The following is a 12,519-nucleotide window of genomic DNA, read 5'->3' as shown; positions in this document are numbered from 1 at the left end:
AAGGGACTCTCAAGAGTCTTCTCCAACACCACAGTTCAAAAGCATCCATTTTTCGGCACTCAGCTTTCCTCACAGTCCAACTCTCACATCCACACATGACCACTGGAAAAACCATGGCCTTGACTAGACGGACATTTGTTGGCAAAGTAATGTCTCTTCTTTTTAATATGTTATCCAGGTTGGTCATAACTTTCCTTCTAAGGAGTAAGCGTCTTTTAATTTCATGGCCACAGTCACCATCTGCAGTGATTTTGGAACCCCAAAATATAAAATCTGGTACTGTTTCCACTGTCTCCCTATCTATTTCCCTTTAGGTGTTGGGACCAGATGCCATGATCTTAGTTTTCTGAATGTTGAGCTTTAAGCCAACTTTTTCACTCTCCTCTCTCACTTTCATCAGGAGGCTCTTTAGTTCTTTTCCACTCTCTGCCATAAGGGTGGTGTTATCTGCATATCTGAGGTTATTGATATTTCTCCCGGCAATCTTGATTCCAGCTTGTGCTTCTTCCTGCCCAGCGTTTCTCATGATGTATTCTGCATATAAATTAAATAAGCAGAGTGACAATATACAGCCTTGATGTACTCCTTTTCCTATTTGGAACCAGTCTTTTCGTCCATGTCCAGTTCTAACTGTTGCTTCCTGACCTGCATACAGGTTTCTCAAGAGACAGGTCAGGTGGTCTGGTATTCCCATCTCTTTCAGAATTTTCCACAGCTTATTGTGATCCACACAGTCGAAGGCTTTGGCGTAGTCAATAAGGCAGAAATAGATGTTTTTATGGAATTCTCTTGGTTTTTCAATGATCCAGCGGATATTGGCAATTTGATCTGTGGTTCCTCTGCCTTTTCTAAAACCAGCTTGAACATCTGGAAGTTCTCGGTTCACGTATTGCTGAAGCCTGGCTTGGAGAATTTTGAGCATTACTTTACTAGTGTGTGAGATGAGTGCAATTGTGTGGTAGTTTGAGCATTCTTTGGGATTGCCTTTCTTAGGGATTGGAATGAAAACAGACCTTTTCCAGTCCTGAGGACACTGCTGAGTTTTCCAAATTTGCTGGCATATTGAGTGCAGCACTTTCACAGCATCATCTTTCAGGATTTGAAATAGCTCAACTGGAATTCCATCACCTCCACTAGCTTTGTTCATAGTGATGCTTTCTAAGGCCCACTTGACTTCACATTCCAGGATGTCTGGCTCTAGGTGAGTGATCACACCATCGTGATTATCTGGGTCGTGAAGATCTTTTTTGTACAGTTCTTCTGTGTATTCTTGCCACCTCTTCTTAGTATCTTCTGCTTCTTTTAGGTGCATACCATTTCTGTCCTTTATTGAGCCCACTTTTGCATGAAATATTCCCTTGGTATCTCTAATTTTCTTGAAGAGATCTCTAGTCTTTCCCATTCTGTTGTTTTCCTTTATTTCTTTGCATTGATCGCTGAGGAAGGCTTTCTTATCTCTCCTTGCTATTCTTTGGAACTCTGCATTCAAATGGGAATATCTTTCCTTTTCTCCTTTGCTTTTCGCTTCACTAAATGGCTTTAAGCAGGAGAGCTCACATGCTCAAATTTTATTCTAAAATGATCCCTGTGGCTGCAGATAAAGAATGGATAGGAGGGAGAAGGTCTCCAGTGAAGTCAGTGGACTTGATTAATTGGATGGCCCGGGGGTGGGGAGGGTGATAGTAATAAAAAAGAAGTCTGAGTTAAGGCTATCAATACGGGAGCCTTTCCTAAAATGGCAGTGCACATTTGGAGAGGAGTGGGGAAATGTGATGAATTCAGAATGGAATGCATTACTTTGGATACCTTAGATAAAAAAAACAGCTCTCATTCAAATTCCAAATGAAATATTCATAACATTCTTGGAAGTAATGCCTCAATAATGTAACCACTGGTATCAAAAACCAATTTTCTAGAGCCTTTTAAGAGTAAGCACAATGTGCTTATAAAAATGAAATGTTTACTGAGCAATTATTACCTTAATAATGTTTGCAATATATCTGCTCTAGATTCAATATAATACTTGAAAAACAGTAATTGCTCTTAATCATTACAGATATCCAATTAAACACATACATCATTAGCCAAGCAATTATGATTAGGCACTCAAGTCTACTTATCTGCTGAGTCAAAACTGCTGCCAGACAATCTGGGGCATGAGTGTTATCCTAAGTCTGACCACTCTTCCATACACATGCGCTCCAAGGAATAGCGAATCCTAAACTGTATGCCCTCAGTTCAACACATTTATTTAAATTCAAAGTCCAGTTGAAGCAAAATTTAAATTCTTCTTTGATGAATTGTACGTACTTCTCATTTTCGATGTTTGGCAGAGTGAGCATGTGTGGCTGAATGAGTTATCTAAGTATAAATCTTGGAAGTTTTTAAGATTTATAAAGTTAAAAGCAGCAAATTGTTTCAATCTGTAACCAAATGTATTTGTTGTTCACCATATAACTACATGTATTTTCTGTCATTTATGTTATTCATGTCAAGTTTTCAAGTCTCAAATAAATGCTTGACTATGCTATCTACTTTGTCATTCTCTTATCCTCAGTCTTTTCCACCTCAATCTTAGAAAAACTGTATTCTAGAAGTATGGTGTAATCAAAAGATGTAATCTTTAGAACTAGAAAGGCCTAGGCCTGAATCCCAATTCTGCCACTTAATAGTTACGTGACTTTAAGCAAGTCACCCATCATCTATGAGCTTCAGTTTGCTCACACAAAATGTAATTAATAGTATCAACCTCAGTAGTATCAACCTCATGGAGTTGTTTTAAGGATAAAAATAATGAATGAAAATGCTTGATATTATAGCATCTCAGTATCACAGCCAATAGCAGTAATAGTAAAATAATAATATTTTGGAAATTACTGAAGCAGAGTATGTGCTCTTTTCCTTACTCAACTGGAAATTTTGCCAATCTAGTCTTTGCTGTTATTGGTTATGACTGATGGTCATTTTATTGATTTGGGGAATGAAGTGTCACACTCTCCACTGGCTGAAATTAAGGAACTGGCAATTTAAAAATCACTGAAAGGAAATTTGACCTAATATCTGCTTTACTGCCTAGGATATTACTAAGCAAAATAAAAACAATATTTGGAAGTAAGACTTTCATTATAAAAGATTAAAAACATCTACTTTGATCTTCACTGGAGCATTCTGAAGACTTAAAAAAAACACCGTCTTTTAATTTGTTAGCCAGAAAAAAAGGACTAGATGAGAGAGACAAAAAGTGTATTTCAAGCTATCAGACCATACAGATGGTTCAGAGCATTGATGGAAAAGAAAACCAAAAAAAAAAGTGGTACTTCAGCTAGTCTGTTTACATCTGCTGGTGACACCCATTGTTGGCTTTCAAGACTGAAGGATAAATGTTATTGTTGAATGTGGTTACAGTTTTGAACAAAATGGCATGGACAAATTTAAAAATCATCTTTAAAATTTCCTGGCATCCTTTCTGTCTAATCTTTTCTTTTATTACTAACAGTGGCCCTAAGTTTTAAGTAGTTTTCTCTTTTAAGTTAGATGTGTGGAAGCATGCACATAGGGTCATGTGCCATTATGAGTAAAACACAAAGAAGCTGAAACCCAACCCTACACTTGAACTGTTACTGAAATATTTGAGGTGTTACAATAAAGCAATAAACTTAAAGTTTGGAGCAATGAGCAAGATGGAAACCATCGGCTGAAGAAATATTGCAATATCAGGATGTAAATTGGTTTACCTGGCTTCGCACTGCTGGTTAATGGTTTTTAGAGTGCTTATCATGTAGGTCTTCAAAATAAGGATGTAGGATAGGAATTTTCTTGTTAAAAAGAAATACTTGTCAGGTTATTGCCTATATTACTGTGTTATACCTACAGAAATTATTTGTTTTTTGTGACCTCATTTATGCAGCAGCAACATGGGAAAAATTAAAACAAACAATAAACAAAAAAGCCCCATAATAACTGTGTACTGTAAGTCAGGAAATCTGGATTTTAATTCCCAGCTTGCCATGACTTGGCTATATGGAAGGGTTAATCACCTCATGCCTTTGAGTGTCATTTTCTGTTTCTATGAAATAAAGAGATGTAATGACATGACACCTTTAATCCTTTCCATGTATTGAAATTTAACAATTTTAATAATTATTGTTGGATTTATACACACACACATACAATCTATGTACATATATATTCTAACAAAAAGCAAGCAATAACTGAATGTTCATGGTATTTAATTTTCCTATGACTGCATGTTATGGCTCCTCTATTTTAGAAAATACCAATGCCAGTACTAATACTACTAACACTTTAATTACATTTCCTTTAAACTCCAAATGTCATTAATATCCAATTAAAATTCCACTCAAAGCCTGAATTTCACAGGAGACCACTTGAACACAAACCCTAAATCTGCCATATATATAATGCTTTCTATAGAATTCTATGCTTTTGAAAATAATGCCACATTGAGGAATATGGTGATGGTGAAATAAAAGAAACCTAAATTATAGGGGTTCTTGTCCTGACTTACACTAACCAAGGAACCTTGCTAAGGCACATTCCCTTTCTTCCCTCAGTACCATTTTTTCCCCCATATAAACAGGTAAACATATATTGCCTGAGGACTATGAATTTTTTCTGAACCTACTGAAAAACATAGAGCCTGATAATTTTAAGTGGATTTAGTCTTTACAAAATATTTTAAAATATAAATCAACATATTTGCACAAATATCTATAAATACATAATCAGTTAGTTAAATGCAACTCAAAAAAAAGTATTTGTAAACAAATCATATTTAATGTGAGCTAAAGTGAAAGAGGAGAGTGAAAAAGTTGGCTTAAACCTCAACATTCAGAAAACTAAGATCATGGCATCTGGTCCCATCACTTCATGGGAAATAGATGGGGAGACAGTGGAAACAGTGTCAGACTTTATTTTTGGGGGCTCCAAAATCACTGCAGATAGTGACTGCAGCCATGAAATTAAAAGACGCTTACTCCTTGGAAGGAAAGTTATGACCAACCTGCATAGCATATTAAAAAGCAGAGACATTACTTTGTCAACAAAGGTCCATCTGCTCAAGGCTATGATTTTTCCAGTGGTCATGTATGGATGTGAGAGCTGGACTGTGAAGAAAGCTGAGTGCCAAAAAATTGATGCTTTTGAACTGTGGTGTTGGAGAAGACTCTTGAGAGTCCCTTGGACTGAAAGGAGATCCAACCAGTCCATCCTAAAGGAGATCAGTCCTGGGTGTTCATTGGAAGGACTGATGCTGAAGCTGAAACTCCAATACTTTGGACACCTGATGCAAAGAGTTTACTCATTGGAAAAGACCCTGATGATGGGAGGGATTGGAGGCAGGAGGAGAAGGGGACAACAGAGGATGAGATGGGCCTGAGTTTGAGTAAACTCCGGGAGTCTGTGATGGACAGGGAGGCCTGGCGTGCTGCGATTCATGGGGTCGCAAAGAGTCGGACATGACTGAACAACTGAACTGAACTGAACTGAACTAGGTTGGTCATAGCTTTAATTTCAAGGAGCAAGCGTCTTTTAATTTCATGGTTACCTTCACCATCTGCAGTGATTTTGGAGCCCCCCAAAATAAAATCTGTCACTGTTTCCACTGTTTCCCAATCTATTTGCCATGAAGTGACGGGATTGGATGCCATGATCTTAGTTTTCTGAATGTTGAGCTTTAAGCCAACTTTTTCACTCTCCTCTCTCACTTTCATCAAGAGGCTCTTCAGTTCTTCTTCACTTTCTGCCATAAGGGTGGTGTCATCTGCATATCTGAGGTTATTGATATTTCTCCTGGCAATCTTGATTCCAGCTTGTGCTTCTTCCAGCCCAGCGTTTCTCATGATGTATTCTGCATATAAGTTAAATAAGCAGGATGACAATATACAGCCTTGACGTACTCCTTTTCCTATTTGGAACCGGTCGGTTGTTCCATGTTTAGGTCTCACTGTTGTTTCCTGACCTGCATACAGATTTCTCAAGAGGCAGGTCAGGTGGTCTGGTATTCCCATCTCTTGAAGAATTTTCCACAGCTTGTTATGATCCACACAGTCAAAGGCTTTGGCACAGTCAATAAATCAGAACTAGGTGTTTTTCTGGAACTCTCTTGCTTTTTCAATGATCCAACAGATGTTGGCAATTTGATCATGTGGTAGTTCTATTTTTAATTTTTTTTAAAGATCCTCCATACTGGTTTTCATAGTGGCTGTACCAATTTATAATACAGTTTCATGAACAGTGCATAAGTTTCCTCTTCTCAACGTCTATGTCTGAAGTTATTCTCTCTTATGGTTTTGATAATGGCCATTCTAATAGGTGTGAAGTGAAATCTCATTATGGTTTTTATCTACGTTTCCCTAATGACTAGTGATATTGAGCATTCTTGGAGAAATGTCTATTCAGGTCCTTTGTCCATTTTTTAATTGGATTCTTTATCTTTTCTATTGAGTTGTAGGAGTTCTTTATATGTTTTGGATATTAACTTTTTATCAGATATATGTTTGCATTTTTCTTTTAAGTTTTTCTAATAATCTGCATGCGTGCATGCTAAATTGCTTTAGTCATGTTCACCTCTTTGTGACCCTATGGACCATAGCCTGCCAGACTCCTCTGTCCATGGAATTCTCCAGGCGAGAATACTGGAGTGGGTAGTCTCTCCCTTCTCTAGGGAATCTTCCCAAACCAGGGATCTAACCAGCATCTCTTACATCTCCTGCATTGCCATCGGGTTCTTTACCACTAGCACCACCTGGGAAGCCCAATAATCTGCCTAGTATTTATTTATTCCCCCACAGAACACTCCCCACCTCACATACACCCTGAGGATATTATTTAGAGTGGGTTACAACATGGGGCCTATAGTCTGAAATCTGAGGTACCCTCTTCTGTCATGTTTCTTAAGTGGGGGCACTGTCCAGGCAGAACTGCTGTCTGTCTGGATACTGCAAAAGGCAGGCGTAGGCACACCCGTAAAGGCAGACATACCCAGGAGCATTGATTGGTAGGCTAGAAGACAAATTCTTAGGATTAAGACAGTTTTACCTCAATAGGAGACTGGGAGTTGACTGGGAGTGTTGTAAGAGTGGGGAGGAGTTATTTCAAGGTTTATTTGCAGGTTGCTGAGAGAAATGAAGAAAGTTCACCTATATCCAGCCATCTGCAGGGTCAGTATGGGCTGCTATATGTCTTTGCTGCAACAAGTGAAAGTGAAAGTTGCTCAGTCCTGACTGACTCTTTGCGACCCCATGGACTATACAGCCCATGGACTTCTCTAGGCCAGAATACTGGAGTGGGTAGCCTTTCCCTTCTCCAGGGATCTTCCCAACCCAGGGATCAAACCCAGGTCTTCTGCATTGCAGGCAGATTCTTTACCAGCTGATCCACAAGGGAAGCCCAAGAATACTGGAGTGGGTAGCCTATCCCTTCTCCAGAGGATCTTCCCTATCCAGGAATCGAACCGGGGTCTCCTGCATTGCAAGCAGATTCTTTGCCAACTGAGCTATCAGGGAAGGGGAAGGTAATGTAGGCATCATAATCAAAGAGCCATGCAGCGCATAAGGACAATACCCCCCACTGTGATTTTGGAGTTGTTTCCTCTCTCAACAAGCACTGTAATCCACAGTGGAGGTGATCAGGTAGAGGATGATCGCTACAAGGGTTCAGAAGAAATCACTCCAAGGCCAGCTGATGATCTGTATCTTAGTGGGCAGGTCACACATGTAGACAACAAAAAAGATAGCGGCAAAGGTCATCTCTATCACCAACAAGGAGTACCCTGATGTTGAGGCACGAAAGCAGATCAGAATCACCAGGCACAATATATTCTCAGCAAACAGGAGAAATCCCTTTCTGGTGAGTGGGAAGTCAGTGCAGGCAGACCAGCAGCCAGGGGCTCAGAGGCACTCAGAATCTGCCATGGTATGGACCAGAGGCCCAAGAGGCATAGAGGACCCGCTCTCTGCTTGTAGATTCGAGGACGGTGCATACCCAGCAGTCTTGCCTGCCTGCCATTTAGCCAGGAAGCACATTTTTCTTCTTATTTTACACATAAAATTTGATTGATGGCATTTTTAAGGAGATACTTCTACATATGTAGTTGAAGGAGACATAGATATGTAGTTGAAGGAGATACTGATTACTACTTTGATAGCTAAAACATATGAACATCCTAGCTTCTTTAAACCATAGGCATCACTGAGTCAGACTAAGTATTTAATTTCGTCATTGTTTCTGATAATTAACTGTAAGAATCTCAGTTTCTGATTATATGGTCAATTGCACTTCTTCTTCTGTTTCTTTCTTTTTTTTTTTATTATTATTTTTTTTCCAGTGGGTTTTGTCATACATTGATATGAATCAGCCATGGATTTACATGTATTCCCAATCCCGATCCCCCCTCCCACCTCCCTCTCCACCCGATTCCTCTGGGTCTTCCCAGTGCACCAGGCCCGAGCACTTGTCTCATGCATCCCACCTGGGCTGGTGATCTGTTTCACCATAGATAGTATACATGCTGTTCTTTTGAAATATCCCACCCTCACATTCTCCCACAAAGTTCAAAAGTCTGTTCTGTATTTCTGTGTCTCTTTTTCTGTTTTGCATATAGGGTTATCGTTATCACCTTTCTAAATTCCATATATATGTGTTAGTATGCTGTAATGTTCTTTATCTTTCTGGCTTACTTCACTCTGTATAATGGGCTCCAGCTTCATCCATCTCATTAGGACTGGTTCAAATGAATTCTTTTTAATGGCTGAGTAATATTCCATGGTGTATATGTACCACAGCTTCCTTATCCATTCATCTGCTGATGGGCATCTAGGTTGCTTCCATGTCCTGGCTATTATAAACAGTGCTGCGATGAACATTGGGGTGCACGTGTCTCTTTCAGATCTGGTTTCCTCAGTGTGTATGCCCAGAAGTGGGATTGCTGGGTCATATGGCAGTTCTATTTCCAGTTTTTTAAGAAATCTCCACACTGTTTTCCATAGCGGCTGTACTAGTTTGCATTCCCACCAACAGTGTAAGAGGGTTCCCTTTTCTCCGCACTTCTTCTTTTATTAACTACTTAAAAGCAGTTAAACAGCCCTTTAACTTTAATATTGGTTAATAGGCTGGGCCTTAAAATATCAAGTTTGTGTGATTCACAGACAAATTTCCAATTATAAAACTAAAAAGTTTTAATCTCACTTTCATCCATGATCTAAAAGGAATCTTTCTTTGTCATCACAAATACATGATAGAATATAGTTTACCGATCTTTAAAGAGGTTTAGCATTCATTGAAGTCTTTGCCAAATACTTGATAGGCTAACAGATGTCATATTTTCCACTAAAGACTGATGTTCAAAGTGGACTAATTACATCCTTAGGTTACTCATTTATTTATTTATTCATTTAATATGAATTTAGCCATTAATTACTTAACTGGTTAAGAAAGCTACATTTCTGGGAGCCATTTACACATACAAATATACATTTACATATACATATATAAGGGCTTCCCTGGTGGCTCAGATGGTAAAGAATCTGCCTGCAATATGGGAGACCTGGGTTCGATACCTGGGTTGGGAAGATCCACTGGAGGAGGGCATGGCAACCCACTCCAGTATTCTTGCCTGGAGAATCCCCATGGACAGAGGAGCCTGGCAGGAGACATGGGGTTGCAAAGAGTTGGACTGAGCAACTAAACATACAGCACACACATACATATATAAATATATGTAACCAAGATATGTCAATACACTTTAGAGTTAATATTTTATGCTTCCTGAATTAATAGAATTCCAGTCTAGGTTTGTTTCCAATTTGCTGTGGTACTGAACAGATTGATAAACCTTTCTAGGCATTTGGCTTGCAAACATATAAAATGAAGATGTGTCGTATCAATTCTTGAGGAGATGAGGCCAGTGTAGGCTTTCAGAGTCAAGGCTAAGTACAAATCACAGTCTGCCTAGGGTTTAGATGCTAGGTGAGTACAAGGATGATACTGGAAGTTTGTTCAACAGAGCAGATTTGAGGTATGATCAATGTCAGAAGAGAAAGCAAAACCTTCGTGCATGTTTGGAATATTGGATAAAACATTCATATATGTTATGTGCATGTACACATCATCACTCACTTTCACGGGAAGTGAGGATGGAAGTGAAGAAATTTTATTTGTCACTATAATAAAGCTGGGAGGAAAAAGAGAAAAAAGGGAGCTTAAAAAAAAAAGAAAGCTGGGGGCATGGGTGGAGGTTTTCATAAGATTGAGGTAAACCCCTAGATTGGAAATTGCTCACTGCTTCATTGGAGCACTTCTTAATGTTGTACTTGGCAAAATACATTCATTCATCTCCATGCCTTTAATACAGATTGATTATATTCTTTGTAGTCAAAGATGGAGAAGCTCTATACAGTTAGCAAAAACAAGACTGGGAGCTGACTGTGGCTCAGATCATGAACTCCTTATTGCCAAATTCAGACTTGAAGAGAGTAGGGATAACCACTAGACCATTCAAGTATGACCTAAATCAAATCCCTTATGAATATACAGTGGAAGTGAGAATAGATTTAAGGGACTAGATCTGATAGACAGGAACCTGATGAACTATGGACGGAGGTTTGTGACATTGTACAGGAGACAGGGATCAAGACCATCCTCATGGAAAACAAATGCAAAAAGGCAAAATGGTTGTCTGAGGAGGCCTTACAAATAGCTGTGAAATGAAGAGAAGCAAAAAGCAAAGGAAAAAAGGAAAGATATTCTCATTTGAATGCAGAGTTCCAAAAATAGCAAGGAGAGATAAGAAAGCCTTCCTCAGTGATCAGTGCAAAGAAATACAGGAAAACAAGAGAATGGGAAAGACTAGAGATCTCTTCAAGAAAATCAGAGATACCAAGGGAACGTTTCTTACAAAAATGGGCTCAATAAAGGACAGAAATGGTATGGACCTAACAGAAGCAGAAGATATTAAGAAGAGGTGGCAAGACTACACAGAAGAACTGTACAAAAAAGATCTTCACGACCCAGATATTCATGATGGTGTGATCCCTCACCTAGAGCCAGACATCCTGGAATGTGAAGTCAGGTGGGCCTTAGAAAGCATCACTATGAACAAAGCTAGTGGAGGTGATGGAATTCCAGTTGAGCTATTTCAAATCCTGAAAGATGATGCTGTGAAAGTGCTGCACTCAATATGCCAGCAAATTTGGAAAACTCAGCAGTGTCCTCAGGACTGGAAAAGGTCTGTTTTCATTCCAATCCCTAAGAAAGGCAATCCCAAAGAATGCTCAAACTACCACACAATTGCACTCATCTCACACACTAGTAAAGTAATGCTCAAAATTCTCCAAGCCAGGCTTCAGCAATACGTGAACCGAGAACTTCCAGATGTTCAAGCTGGTTTTAGAAAAGGCAGAGGAACCACAGATCAAATTGCCAATATCTGCTGGATCACCGAAAAAGCAAGAGAGTTCCATAAAAACGTCTATTTCTGCTTTATTGACTACACCAAAGCCTTCGACTGTGTGGATCACAATAAGCTGTGGAAAATTCTGAAAGAGATGGGAATACCAGACCACCTGACCTGTCTCTTGAGAAACCTGTATGCAGGTCAGGAAACAACAGTTAGAACTGGACATGGAACAACAGACTGGTTCCAAACAGGAAAAGGAGTACGTCAAGGCTGTATAATGTCACCCTGCTTATTTAACTTATATGCAGAGTACATCATGAGAAACACTGGGCTGGAAGAAGCACAAGCTGGAATCAAGATTGCCAGGAGAAATATCAATAACCTCAGATATGCAGATGACACCACCCTTATGGCAGAGAGTGGAGAAGAACTAAAGAGCCTCTTGATGAAAGTGAGAGAGGAGAGTGAAAAAGTTGGCTTAAAGCTCAACATTCAGAAAACTAAGATCATGGCATCTGGTCCCATCACCTAAAGGGAAATAGATAGGGAAACAGTGGAAACAGTGTCAGACTTTATTTTTGGGGGCTCCAAAATCACTGCAGATGGTGACTGTGGCCACGAAATTAAAAGACGCTTACTCCTTGGAAGGAAAGTTATGACCAACCTAGATAGCATATTAAAAAGCAGAGACATTACTTTGCCAACAAAGGTCCATCTGGTCAAGGCTATGGTTTTTCCAGTAGTCATGTATGGATGTGAGAGTTGGACTGTGAAGAAAGCTGAGTGCCGAAAAATTGATGCTTTTGAACTGTGGTGTTGGAGAAGACTCTTGAGAGTCCCTTGGACTGCAAGGAGATCCAACCAGTCCATCCTAAAGGAGATCAGTTCTGGGTGTTCATTGGAAGCACTGATGCTAAAGCTGAAACTCCAATATTTTGGCCACTTGATGCGAAGAGTTGACTCATTGGAAAAGAGCCTGATGCTGGGAGGGATTGGGAGCAGGAAGAGAAGGGGACGACAGAGGATGAGTTGGCTGGATGGCATCACCGACTAGATGGGCATGAGTTTGAGTAAACTCCAGGAGTTTGTGATGGACAGGGAGG

General features: G+C 39.5%; 1 protein-coding gene and 1 pseudogene across 2 annotated transcripts in view; one reads left to right on the top strand and one right to left on the bottom strand.

The window, feature by feature from the left end:
* PPP1R1C (protein phosphatase 1 regulatory inhibitor subunit 1C) overlaps positions 1-12,519 on the top strand; it is a 127,767-nt gene that overhangs the window by 17,350 nt on the left and 97,898 nt on the right. The gene's annotated exons all lie outside the window — the stretch shown is intronic.
* On the bottom strand, positions 7,084-7,934 carry LOC122688421 (annotated as a pseudogene).

This window comes from Cervus elaphus, chromosome 33 (genome assembly GCF_910594005.1).
Source record: "Cervus elaphus chromosome 33, mCerEla1.1, whole genome shotgun sequence".
In the NCBI taxonomy this organism is placed as follows: domain Eukaryota; kingdom Metazoa; phylum Chordata; class Mammalia; order Artiodactyla; family Cervidae; genus Cervus; species Cervus elaphus.
This window is presented reverse-complemented; position numbering and strand designations above follow the sequence as displayed.